A 14,887-nucleotide genomic window follows, 5' to 3' on the forward strand; every position below is an offset into this window, starting at 1 on the left:
TTCATTGTGTCCGAGCAGTCCGAGCACGTTACGCTTCAAAAGTATTCGGAAATTTGCTTATTTTTGAGAAGGTATATCGTAATTACGTAATGAATGATCTGATTCTTCATAATTTCTACAATAATATGCGTAATAATAGAGAAAAGTAGAAAAGAATTTGGAACAATCTTTTGGTCTTCAAACCTAATTCTCACAAAATCAATCGCAATCGTAAAAGATTGTTATTTAAGAGTAGTCTTATATTTCTAACATTATAAACAATTTTCAATGTGGAACTAATATCAGAAGAGAAGAAATTGTGCACGATATAGAATAGGTAGCCAAATATGGAACACTGACACAAGGCAAAATATTTTCATGGAAAGCAAGCAAAAATTAATTTTGTTGTTTTCATTGATTTTGGTTATAATTTTGATTGCAAAGTTGTATTAAAAAAAAATTAAGTAAGCAAGTAGCTGTTTGCAACGATCACATATCCAAGAATCAAGCTCGGCACCAGCACGTTAGATACTTGATGCATATTTTTCTATGAAAATATTGTGAAGAAACTTTTTGGTAAACTAAACCTTCTGAAAGTGAACGAGTGTAATAGTCTATAGTTGTTTGACAGACACTCATATGTAAAAATGGTACTACACCACATTAGATATACTGTTCCATATTTGGCTACTTTCCTCTATACCATAATCAGATTAAATTGATTTTCAGTATTCAATAAATCTGGCGTCTGTAATTCTCATACTTTGGAGAACTATTTTGCTACCTGTCAAGCTCTCTATTTCTAAATTCTTCAATTTTCCAGTTACAAGACAAATTAACAATGATAGTTATTCCAATCAAGTAGGAAGATGACTAAAGCAAATGTAAGTCAATATATACATAATAAATACTAATATCAATTATTGCTATGTTTTTAAACATGTAATGTAAAATTAAAGATTTATATCCAGGTGATTGCATACAAAGCAATTGAGTATTGCTCGTAATTGTTAGTTCGTCATTGACTTGTACAGTCTGCTCAAGTTCACATACTGTTGCTACAAATAGACCAGGGTGTCCGGACAAGTTATTGCTATGTTTTTAAACATGCAACGTAAAATTAAAGATTTATATCCAGGTGATTGCATACAAAGCAATTGAGTATTGCTCGTAATTGTTAGTTCGTCATTGACTTGTACAGTCTACTCAAGTTCACATACTGTTGCTACAAATAGACCAGAGTGTCCGGACAAGTTATTGCTATGTTTTTAAACATGTAATGTAAAATTAAAGATTTATATCCAGGTGATTGCATACAAAGCAATTGAGTATTGCTCGTAATTGTTAGTTCGTCATTGACTTGTACAGTCTGCTCAAGTTCGCATACTGTTGCTACAAATAGACCAAAGTGTCCGGACAAGTTATTGCTATGTTTTTAAACATGTAATGTAAAATTAAAGATTTATATCCAGGTGATTGCATACAAAGCAATTAAGTATTGCTCGTAATTGTTAGTTCGTCATTGTACAGTCTGCTCAAGTTCGCATACTGTTGCTACAAATAGACCAGGGTGTCCGGACAAGTTATTGCTATGTTTTTAAACATATAATGTAAAATTAAAGATTTATATCCAGGTGATTGCATACAAAGCAATTGAGTATTGCTCGTAATTGTTAGTTCGTCATTGACTTGTACAGTCTGCTCAAGTTCACATACTGTTGCTACAAATAGACCAGGGTGTCCGGACAAGTTATTGCTATGTTTTTAAACATGTAATGTAAAATTAAAGATTTATATCCAGGTGATTGCATACAAAGCAATTGAGTATTGCTCGTAATTGTTAGTTCGTCATTGACTTGTACAGTCTGCTCAAGTTCACATACTGTTGCTACAAATAGACCAGGGTGTCCGGACAAGTTACTGCTATGTTTTTAAACATATAATGTAAAATTAAAGATTTATATCCAGGTGATTGCATACAAAGCAATTGAGTATTGCTCGTAATTGTTAGTTCGTCATTGACTTGTACAGTCTGCTCAAGTTCACATACTGTTGCTACAAATAGACCAGGGTGTCCGGACAAGTTATTGCTATGTTTTTAAACATGTAATGTAAAATTAAAGATTTATATCCAGGTGATTGCATACAAAGCAATTGAGTATTGCTCGTAATTGTTAGTTCGTCATTGACTTGTACAGTCTGCTCAAGTTCGCATACTGTTGCTACAAATAGACCAGGGTGTCCGGACAAGTATGAACGGTACTGCACGTTTTTCTCAGATGAATTACCTCAAACTTCTAATTTGAGCCTATCCTCCTCCTCCTCTCTGTTTCTCTTGTTTTTGTTGTCTAATCACCGGTGTCTCTTTTCAGGCGAACAAAATGTTGTTCGCTTCGATGTTAAACTGTCTCCGAATTACATTAAAGCGTGTGCGAATAATGAACCGACTGTTCGAAACACGATATCACGGGATTAAACGTTTGTGTTTGTTCAACAATATCGCACGATACTCGAATGTTTAAATATTGAAAGGTTTGTCACCGGTGGAAACAAGTTTTCCTGTTGACAGGTGACTGATTAGACTCAAATTCAACTTTCCATTGGTTATCCGTCAGTCTATGTAACAAGTATCACTTCAAGTTATTGAATTCGAGTGAAAATAAATATCTGAGAACTGAGGATCTTTTTAAAATGTTGGCTCTTGTATCTTGCAATTCCAAATTAAATTATCTCGTGCAAATTGCGTTATGGGTCTTCGTTCGTGCTGGCAAATAAGTTTCCTATAACGTAACGATGTTGCTCGATATAACGTTTTAAAGGGGAAATTACATCGATTAAGTCGATTTCATACGATACGTGACAAACAGTTTTGTCTAAAAAACGTTTGTTTAATGCGAAGTATCTGTCTCGTTCTCTGCATCAAATTTGTTATTTTTCCTTTCTAACGTTTGTGACACAAAGTAATCTGATAAAACCAGCAACAGCTATGCAGTCGCAAATAAAAATTGTGTTTACGTAGGATACGTCAATATAAAACATGTTACGCGTATCGATTCTGATTTTATTGATGAACGACGTGTGTTAAACGAAAATAGTTGGAAGTGAAATACTTTTTCCCAATCTTTACGTCTCCATCAATATATTGCGTTATTTCCTGCAACATTCATCGTTTAATAGATTTACAAATGCTGTTTACGAATCGTTGAAAAAGTTGAATATTGCGTTACTTGCTGCAATACTGAATCGCCAAACTTAGTTTCGTATTTACGTATAAAGTTCTCCATGTGGCAGCTTAAAATATTTCAGACATATTTTCTCGTAAGCGTAAAAACTTTACATTGGCGAGATTAAAATTAAGAGAATTTTCTACTATTACGAGAATTAGAACTAGGGCGATCCGAGTATTAAGAAGTTAGGTTAAACTTTCTTGAAAAGTTTTGGGAGGGTGAAAAGCAAAAGCGTAGCGTGAGTAAACCGCTTTAGGTAAGTTTATCAATCAATTATTTTGTATACAGTAATCAAGTAATAAATGTAAGTGGTAAAAAATCACGTTAGAAATGTTATATCGCATTAATGGTAGTATTATTATCTAATTATATTTAATCAGATATTGCCTGATATCTGAAAGCTAAACTAAACGTTCTGAATCGTACAAATGGTTATCATACATAATAACGAAATTATAAAAATGTGAATAAATAAAGTAGAACTTCGATTACCGTAGAACACGAAAAGATTGCCCCTCGCGAAAAAGCTTAAACAAGGACAAAAGCTAAAGGGAATCGTTACATTTTTATTCAAAAGCTTTTCCCCCGTTTAATATTACGATTTATAAATTGATTTAAAATAAATGATCGCTTCTCGTATGAAAGGGAAATTTAATCAACTATGCGAATAACGCAACAATTTATCGGATCTTAAATGAGAAATTCAAAGACGCAGAAATGCACAGAATACGTACATCTTGCAGAAATACGTAAAATGTCTAAACTGACATAAAGTATAGCGATCTTTCTAACATGAGGTGCAGTCCTATTTGTTCAATTGCGTCCGTGGAAACTTAAATTTGCATAATCATCCGGACTTTGGCCATGACAATTTTGACAATTTTATTATTAAAAAAAGATCATAAACAATTTCGTTCGTTGACTATAATAATGCCACAACAAAGCCTCGAATATTTTGATATTTTGATGACGCAAGATTCGAACAGCTAGCGATATCGTTTCTTCCTTTGTTCGGCCAAGCTCCACGTTACTATAACAGAGGCGAACTGCAGAACGAATCGGCTTCTGGACAAAGGAATTTGTCCATGTTCTCGTGCCAAAATCCGCTATTGGAAACCACAAAAGTTGGCAGAGTTTCGCGACCGGTGCAAGATTCATCGCGCTGTAAATTTTGCTTCGCAAGTCAAACCGAAATTAATCGCGTTCCTTTCTGCCAGCAACCGCAAACGTACGTTCCTGTAACGTGTACCTAACAAGCCTCCGGAGACCACTCAACAGGTATACCGCTTCATGAGCCACATCACAGGCTTTTGGTAAATCGGCGGAATGACGTCTTGCGCGTGTAAATATATACCGGATCGACGTTTCATATTTAACGCTTACGTACGCATTAATTGTGCGGATATGTAACTACGTACCTGTGTACGTCGAGTTTGCGAATGGCGCCATGTGTGTACAATGAAATCATGAGATTAATATATTGCACATTCTGCTTGATTAATTTTGCGGATATGGAACTACGTGTATATTCATGTAGGTCGAGTTTGTGAATGCCGCCGCGTATAACGAAATCGTAGAATTAATATACGCGTTTCATTTTTTTTTTTTTTTAGGATTATTTTACCGTGCACTGTATTTAGGATTATTTTTACCAAATTAAAATCGTTAGAAATTATTGTATTTGTTTTCTGTAAGGTTGCTAGAAAAGGACATATTAATTCGAATTAAACGTTTGATATTTCCACGTGTCTTTCTTCGAAAATTTGTCGTCTCTTTCGATAATGAAATAATTTCAATAATTTCAATAATATTTGAATAATTTCAAATAGAGAGTTTGCAGTATTTCATTTCTCGAATATGTTTTTACAATAAGTTTTGTAGAGACCAGAATAAATAACAATGAGACTATACTATATTTGGCGAAAGGAATAATATGGAACTAATTATATGTGCAATATTCGTTTTAATGTTTCGTTATTTGGTAGAAACAAACATAATTTTTGAATCTTTTTGTCCTTAATAAAAGTTATTGTAAATGTGTATCGTTAATATACTGATAATATGCATTGTGAAATTATTTATTATCCTAAGTATGCGTTTTATTATTTGCTTTTAGATAAACCTACACTTTTGGATAAAAAAGTAATCAGTTAATTGGATTGCTGAAATGGACCTTTCATGTATCAATTTTTAAACAATAATTAGGTAATCATTACATATACTGTAAAATCATTTTTTAAATATTGTTACTACTGTTATTTACTGTTACTTCGATTTATACAGCAGTTCAACTTTATTTATAGCATTTTTATTCTCAATTATCTACTTTCACAATCTCTCACTATCCACTCTCACAAACACAGTAATGACGACAAGATTAGAATCTCGAAGATGAGAAAATAATAGATAAACGTAACGACGGAAAATTGTGAAATAATAAGATCATTTGTACAGCGTTATAAAAATACAGTTAAATCTACGAGCCTACATTTTATCACTGTGTTGCCAACTAATAAAAGCAATTTGACAGTTAAAATGATAAATGTATATCGCATCTGTCTACGTGTTTGCGCTTCAACTCGACATGACGTTCACTCCGATACGGTAAACTAAAGGCAGCGAGACGGATTAAATTAATTAAAAAGGCCGGCGCATGAGAGATTATTTTCATCGCAATGAAAATCTTAATGAACTTCAACGGTGGTCGGTGGTCGTCATAAAGGCTGAACGTTTAATACGCTAGAAAATAGCGTCAAAGTAGAATTTAAACCACTGTGCAATTAATCATGTCGCGATTAATCATGCCATAAATTAATCAGCAGAAGAAACGTGCTCGGGCAATTATCACAATTTAATTGTACGTGAGCACGTTCGCAGCGTTACGTATTATTTGTATTTTTACGAAGCACTCGTTGTACGTTTCACCTAACGCAATTCATCTGTATGGAATATTTGATATTTTCCTTTTCGATATTCATGTCTTCCATCACTGGCCGACGTTCCAACCTAAGCACGCAGAACAAAATTACACCCTATAAGACCATAATAAAACCTGTCTGAACCTACGGAATCCAACTATGAGGAACAGCAAGTAATTCCAACATTGAAATACTTCAACGCTTCCAATCGAAAACGCTAAGATCCCCAATAAATGCACCCTGGTATGTCACCAACGAAGCAATACATCACGACCTCAAGATACCCACAGTCAAAGAAGAAATAACAAAATGTAGCAATAGAATTATTAAAAGAGTAAACAAACATCAAAACCCCCTAATTACTAAATTACTTAATACATCGGATCAGATCCGCAGGCTATAAAGACACTATCCGTTAGACCTAAGCACTAGATTCAACTAGATATTTCTAATAAGTAATATTTACTTATTTATAATATTATTATTTATAAATTATACTTATCTATAATAAGTTAATAAGTTTATTAACTTATAAAGTTTATTAACTTATAAAATTATTAATAAGTTTATTAACTTATTATAAATAATTAGCTATGTCATTGCGCCACGCCAGAGAAACTTACTCAAAATTCTCAATGCGAGAATTGATTGTAAAATACTTGTAAATAAAAAAAAAAAAAAAACTTAGAGCAGTCAGTAGTAATCACCATTCGTCTACCGAAGAGTTAATTACCATTTGTTAACCGAAGAGTTTACATTCGTCAGTCTGTCAGTCAATTGTCAATATCGAAATCGAGTAAGATTCGAATAAATCGTTGCATATTGATAATTTATTTTCGAACAACTTTAATCCTCTTCCGTGCCAATATTCCCGCATATAGCAGGTTAGCCGAAAGTGGAACTTATTGCCAGTTGCATTAAACGTCAGTTAACGGTACCAAACGTGACAATTAGCATGGAACAAATTGTTCTATTTAACATGCATTTTGCAATTAAAAGACTACATTGATTTGTTATTCATTGTTTGCATTTCAAGGATATCGAATATTCTGCACGAGTGGCTTTAACTCCTTAACTTACGATTTAGGTTCGAGAATTTTGGGCCGAAAACGATCATCGTACTACGGGCTATGCCCGTAGCTGAAGCTTAAGGTGTTAAGATTTGTTGCAATTTGAGAGATAGTAGAAGACTTTTGTAGTGGCAGAAAATGTAGTTCATTATAGAGCGTTCGGTCGAGTTCTGTCTAAACCTGTCACGGGCACTCTTTGGTCGTACAGCGCGTTTTAGTCCTAAAAGGAAGAAAAATATTTTTCAAATGTATAACAGTTCTATAATATTTCTATAATATTTCTATGCTATAGATAGTACTTCCTAATTTATCACCTGGTTTATACATAATTGGATTTCGCAGTGGATTTAATAATATTAATGTTAATTTATAACAACGATGCCATTCATCGCTTGTATGCTTTTCACTAGGCACATGATATTTCATTATTTCTCATTAAATCGAAAATTATATGCATGTACGTGTAATACATATTTAGAGAAAGGAATTTCTACCAACATTCGTAATATATGACCGATATTATCAGAATGGTTGAAAAATATATCCCTGTTGCATCTGCGATTCAATCAACGGATTAAACTGTAATAATATTGAAAATATCGAAACGAATTCTTTCGACCATACGTATAATATTGCGCTTTTTTAAATGAAATTATGCTTTCGACAAAAACTGCTAGCGGGATTAAACCAAAAAGGTACAACAATTATAAAAAGAATTCTCTGCTGCTGGTAACATGTCATCGTTTTAATAAAATCAACGAAACGAAATTACATAATGTTCGCGATTTTCGTAAAATGATTAGAAATACTTGATATGTAGTATATAAGGTGGCAAATTAATAATGTATTTATTTCTATATACGTATTCGCGTATCTAGTAAAAAACGAGGTCAATATGTATATTTATATCTTTTTTAATTATTTATAATAACTAATTATTTTAATTATATTATTTGGTAAAGGAATGTTAGATTGTAATATTTTTAGCTCACATAAGTTTCATGGTATTATGTTTTCATTTATGCAATCATCTTTCCAATTATTTTACCTATTTTTTCGACAGTTTTTAAGCCAACTTCGCTATCTTAAACAAAATATCGTACTTTTCCTTGCTTTTCTCTATTCGAGATTTATTGATAAAATTATAAATAAAATTCAATAAGGTATCTTTGCCACACCGTGTAATACGAGTAAATTGCAGTTCAAAATTTTTCGCGTTGAAATACACGGAAGAAAGAAATTTTCACGCTTTTTAGCTGATGTATGCGGCTCACGTAGAATCGATTTAAGGCGAAGGGAAAAAAGTGACAGACGGAGAGAAAGAAGCAAAGACCACGGCAAACAATTAAACTCCGTATGGAGGCACGTACAGATGCAGCGGTTGGCCGTGTGCCTTCAGAAGAGGAAATAAAGGATGCATTTTAGAATTTTAAATTCACTTGCATCACTAACGACCAACAGAGAGTCAACTCCTGCGACTGTTGTTTACGCGTTGTTCGCGTTACATGTCAGCAAATAAGCAATAAACCTGCCATCTTTCAGGAAATAACAGAAAGCTCCTTCCAGCAGTGAATTGTTTCAGGAAGCGTACAATTTTTATATTTCCTTCTACGTTGATTATCGTTCTACGTATACGATAAAAATTCTGTGCGATTCGATTATACAAGAATTTGCATTGCTTCGAATAGTTCATTGTATCTTAAATGTTAACTGAACGATAAAAGATCTGAGAATGCTTTTACAAAATGATAAGATGAACGCAGTTCGAAGCTTTCTCTACCTTCTTATTTTAGGCAATTTACAAGTCAGGAGATTTGCCTAAAGTAGTGAAATTATTTTTCAATTCTTACTGCATTTGGGGTAGAGGAAATATTTATATGACTAAAGCAATTAAGTACTTGATATATTTTAGAATTATATACTTTGGAGAAATGTTAAATCTACATAATTTGAGAGACTTAGCTTTTGTTCATTACTGTTCATATATGAACAAAAGTTATTATTTCCCATATTTATTATACATGATAATTAAACAGAGTACTTGTACATATTTTGTAATGTGCAAATATTTTCTGTTACATAAATTAGAATATTCCAATTAGAATTACATAAATTTAAATATAGAAATTGAAACTGCAGTATTTTAAACATTTTGCCAGTAGTATATAATTATTATTCTCATTCTTGTATTTTATTTTGTACTGCATCTTTATTCGTGCGTTTTATATTTATTTAACGCGTTCATGTAATGCATTTCGTTACCAGTACACGAAAAAATCATTGGTGTGTCTTACCTATAGAAACGAATTCCAGTTTCAATTTCTTTCTATAACATGCAATTTTTCAAACAACGTATTAAATTGCTGTAGATTATTTATAGTGAATTTTATTACTAGCCTTTTCACTTAAAAACTGTTATCTTGCAAAAGCTTTAATCAGTTGCTCATGTTCGCTGTTTAATTATCCCGCGTTGATCGAAGCTTCAATTCATTGGAACATTTTCAGTCTCGCACAACTGTTCGGCGGAAATCACAGGAAATTTAAAGCATTTGCATCGTTTGCATTAAATGAGCGTTTTCTGGCATCGCTATTATCCACGGTTCTGTCGTTGGCGAATGAACGCGCAGTGAAAAAAATGGTTTATGAACTCTTGGCATTTGTCATGAGTAGACTGGATCGCTTAGTAGCCTGAATTTATAGAAAAGAAATGATGGATGCGATATCGGTGCAGGTACACTACCTATTTTTCCGGGATATAGTTCGTGTACCTGCTTGTTTTTAGCACAACCTCTACGTTAGGATTTCAAAAGAAGCAATGACTTCTTTAAGTAAAGAAATATTTCATTCGTAACGTCATTCTTCCGTAGTAGTGGAACTATAATTAATTACATTTCAGAATAAAACTTAATTGATTATGATCCTTTTAATTTTGGCTGGAAATTTCTGTATGAGAAAGTTTCTATCGTTGAGAAAGCGAAAGATGCCGCAAACTTTTGATACGTATGTACAGGGTGATTGGTAATTGATGGTACAAGCGGAAAGGGGGTGATTCTACGCGAAAAAAGAAGTCGAAAATATAGAATAATAATTTTTCGTTTGAGGCTTTGTTTTCGAGAAAATCGACTTTGAATTTTCGCTCGGTACGCGTGCACTTTATCACGTGTCGTTATAACGCATCTCACTGTAGATCGTTGTCTCGATGGATATTATCGCAGTTTAAGTTTGTTTTTGTCGTAATGGAAAATTAGGAATACATAATGAAATAATATGAAGTAATCATAAAGTTTATTATTACAAAAATTGCTGAAAATGTTGCCCATTCTGTCGAACACATACTTCTGCTTTTCTAATTAAATTTCTATGAACATTTTCTAACGTATTCGATTGTTTTTTGTTTTGATCATGTCCGTATATTCCCGACTGCTGTATGTAGACATGATGGTAGACTAATAGGTACTGATAGTGGATAGTGATAAAAGTCGGATAAAGAGTTAATAGGTAGGAAAACACTTCGGTCACATTGGAAGTGTTTATCAACATAGCGTCAATCGAGACACCGATCTACAGTGAGATCCGTTATAACGAGACGTGATAAAGTGCACGCGTACCGAGCGAAAATTCAAAGTCGATTTTCTCGAAAACAAAGCTTCAAACGAAAAATTTTTATTCTATATTTTTGACTTCTTTTTTCGCGTAGAATCACCCCTTTTCCGCTTGTATCATCAGTTACCAAGTATCCCGTATATGTAAATGATTTTTCATCATCCGTACATTAATGGATTTGAATTAATTTGGAAGTGAGAAATTTCCACTCGGACTCTGTTATGTAAATTAGTAATTTCACGTATGATAACATAATACATCGATTTGTAGATTTGCTTATTAGTGCAACGAAATTCCACCTTGTGGTTGCCACATAAATTCTTTAAAAAAGAAAATGTTATAGACGGAAATTTCTTTTTAACTGATTTATTATCAACTACTATACCATTTAGATTATTTGCAATTGATGAGGAGGAAATCGACGTGGTCTCAGAATGATGTAATCAGAATTGTGCCATATAATGTTGATGATTCAACAAGTAGAATTCAGTTCATTTGCATTTGAGGAGCAACGCTATTAATATCATTTGGCATCTATCAAATTGATAATCTTACAGCAACACCTCAAGATCAGCACTTAAGGTTAAACAACTTCGTTTGCCGAATGAAACTGAAAATGTGGAATTACCGAAACTAGGAAAGGAAATTTGCAGCTCTTGCACGATTGTCAATTACGACAAATAATTTAAATAATATTTAGATAAACGCGTTAACCTTTAGCTCCCTCTGAAAGCAAGACTATCAAGCAGAAAGCAGATTTCATAATCTCAAGAATCGAGAAAGCCAAAATTGATCCACGCATATTACTCGAAAAATGACGACTGACAACTGAACAACTGAAAAATGAGAAAAAATTACATACGACAAATTTTCTTCTACCAGATCGTATTTCAATATAATCTCTTCTTGGAACATTTTTTTTTATATCTTTTATAGAAGATAAAATTTATTCATTTTCTTTAATATAGATTACAGAAATAATTTACTTTACCCAGATGTCAATTTAACATTTGTTAGCCAATCCTCATTTTGTTTTTTATGGAAAGTAAGCGAAAATTAATTTGGTCTGTTGATCCCATAAAGCAACCAAAACGATTAAAATTAAATAGCTAGTTTACGAGATATTAAACCGTTGCCAATTTATGTGAATTATCCTATATACGAATAACATTTCGTTTATTTTCATTATAATCTACAGGTTGCGTGTAATTTTCGTTTCAGAATAAAAGATTATAATAAGCTTGAAATTGGAATAACGTGAAAAGACCATCTGAAAAGGACGAATAAAGTTATTACAGCAAAATATACTATGAAACTTTAATTATATTTATTCGTATATGTATTTTAAAATCACTGCACATTGCGATTACGTTACTATGTCGAGTTATTATTATAGCTTTTGCGATTGATATTCATTAAGGAAAGATGAATTTTTTAAAAGTTCCATCCATTTCTTTTTCTTTTTTTGCTCTCGCACGGCAACCTTTAGAATTGCAAACTGCGACCGCAAGCGTAAAATCCATTTATGACGAGAATTCTAAAAAAAGTCGTTATCGGTTTTTCCTCGCAAGTCCTCCGCTATCAGTTTTGCTCTTAGTTTCACCGTCGGACGACAAATTGCATTTGATGAGTCGATCGAGTTCCGAAAATTGTATATTCTAGAAGTAAGGGTAATACGAAAACGGCACGTTCACATTTATTACGTGATAAATTGAAAGACGCATTCAAAATTTAATCCTCGCGAAATGATACTTAGCTCTCGTGCGATTTTTAGATAGCGATGTCGCGATAACATTTATCTTTTTATTCACATTCGTCCATTTTAATTTAAAACTGCCGAAAGTAATGCAATATAAATAGCTTCATCTTAATTGGTGAAAATAGAATATTCCATCCGGGTGCTAATCAAATTTCGATTCGACGAGCTATATTATGAATTAATTGTTTAATTAAATCCTTATTAAATTTTTAAAATTCCTAATTTGATCGAGGAAAATAACGAAGAATATTTTCTCTTTCTATTTGTGTCTGTTGAAAGAGATATGCCATACACAGATATTTTTCATTACTTTTAATATAGATCATAAAATTTCTTAACATACAGTGTGTACAGAAAGTACTGTCCCGTTATTGCATTTATTATAGCATTTATGTTCCGATTAATTATCGTTGAAGTGGTCACCACTTCTAGGAAAACTCGACATCTGGTCTTTTTAGTTTTCTCAAGCACTAAAGCCATCGACAGCGTATAGACAAAAGACTGGGACGAAGGCAAACCATAAACAGTAGACAGGCGACGTTGGCTTTGGGGTTTTCAATTATAGGGTAACACTGCTAGCATGCGGATCTGGACCAGCTCAAATTGTATTCCTACTTGTAATTTCTGTATTAAATTATATTTTCTATTTTACAATTTATCCACGCGTTTCTCTCTTTATACATCTAATAACCTCGACAATTATGTCCAGGTATTAGACTATCCGAAAAGTTTCTTTCGTTTTATAAGGAAATAATAGACGCACAATGCTTTTTGTTTTATATTATTTGTTGTTTTATTGAATAATGCGCGAACGTAATAATAGAAATATAACGAAATGGATCATACCTAATTCAATAAAATAATATAAAACAGAAATCGTTGTTCGTTTGTTATCACCTTATGAAACTTTTCGGACACCTAATATATTAAATTTCCTAAAAATTGGTACATGGTAAATTCCTATAAATTAGTAGTACTCCCACATGACTACAAAGATTTGATACTACAAAAACGAAATGTACAATGTGGTAAAAGTGCTTCGCTGAAACATAATAAGAGAATGTGCCAATATTTCTTCTATCGGCTGTACAAATTTATTGAAGCATTTGTTTAAATTGCTATATCATACATTAATCGAGCTTGTTTCGATAAGATTTGTATCGAATATCGAAAAACTCTCTTGTACGCGAAACTACGCTTAGTCAGCCAGTGCAGGATATGTGCCACCTCGCAATCTCGTCTCCTTAAAAGAAGCTGCGGAGTAAACGAAATTTGTAAAATCCTTTACAGCATAGTTGGCCAATAAAATTACACTCATAGTCAACTTAATCCGAGCTTCGCGCAGAGACGAGCGACAGGCGGACACGTTCCTTCGTTTAACTTGATGTTTCCTCTACGATCCCCTTCACCACTACACGCTTAACTGTACAAGCTACTGCTTTTTACCTACCCGTGTGTTGTAATATGGTACAGATAAGCCGAGCTTTTCCCTATCCCGACTAATGCCTCCACTTTGTTCACATCACGATTACACGGATCGAGATTAACGCAAATCGCCTGACGATAATCTGTCTAATACCACTGCGTTCCATAGCTCAGCGTTTAGATGGACGATTTTTAATTTCGAAATAATTACGACGTGGGATTTCTTTGTGTCGATAGCGAACTGGTTACAAGCCACTCGTTAACCGTTCGAGTCGCAGGGGTCATTGAAGAAACAGAGTTGAAAAATTCGGAACTGCACGATAACGCTTGCCTTAACACTAGAACTACAGATAGTTAACACGAAACTATTTCTATCAAAAGCAGTGAAAATGACTGGTCTTTAAAAAATACGTAATAATAGAATATTTTTATATTTATTGATTTATTACTTTCTTACAGAAGCAATTCCACGTTATGTAGTAAATTTTTGGTATTATTAATCCATCTGGGATCCCTAAATGAGGGTTGACACATTTATAGAATTGTAGAACCAGTCAGTTTGACTGCTGTGGCATTTCTAGTGTTGGCATCTAGCGATCTAGCGATCGATTTTCCTCATAACTGATATCGTCATATTGAATGATACGCGGTAAACATTTTGAAAACGCGTGGGAAGTTGTACAAAACGAGGAAACTGGTTAATTGGGATTCGATAAACAGATTGCAGGATCCTTTTATACTTTGACAAGTACCAGTCGTTCTGACTGGCATTGGTATAAGTAGCCTTGGTACAAAATTATTTTCAGTTTGAATACATAAAAAAGAAAATAAAATTCATTATATTATTCATTCAGTTATCGTTGCGAAAGTCATTACATCATTGTGGAAAAAAATATAACACAAAGT

At 33.1% G+C, this 14,887-nt stretch overlaps 1 protein-coding gene and 2 long non-coding RNA genes across 14 annotated transcripts in view; 2 read left to right on the top strand and 1 right to left on the bottom strand.

Annotated features, from left to right (window-relative positions):
• The window catches only part of LOC126929011 (acetylcholine receptor subunit alpha-like), a 406,609-nt gene that overhangs the window by 117,028 nt on the left and 274,694 nt on the right, over positions 1-14,887 (bottom strand). The gene's annotated exons all lie outside the window — the stretch shown is intronic.
• The window catches only part of LOC126913833 (uncharacterized), a 380,764-nt gene that overhangs the window by 108,798 nt on the left and 257,079 nt on the right, over positions 1-14,887 (top strand). The gene's annotated exons all lie outside the window — the stretch shown is intronic.
• Positions 1,123-2,229, top strand: LOC126913865 (uncharacterized). The gene is made up of 2 exons (XR_007709498.1): positions 1,123-1,451; positions 1,948-2,229. It is a non-coding gene; the product is annotated as an uncharacterized LOC126913865 (long non-coding RNA).

This window comes from Bombus affinis, chromosome 2 (assembly GCF_024516045.1).
Source record: "Bombus affinis isolate iyBomAffi1 chromosome 2, iyBomAffi1.2, whole genome shotgun sequence".
NCBI lineage: Eukaryota > Metazoa > Arthropoda > Insecta > Hymenoptera > Apidae > Bombus > Bombus affinis.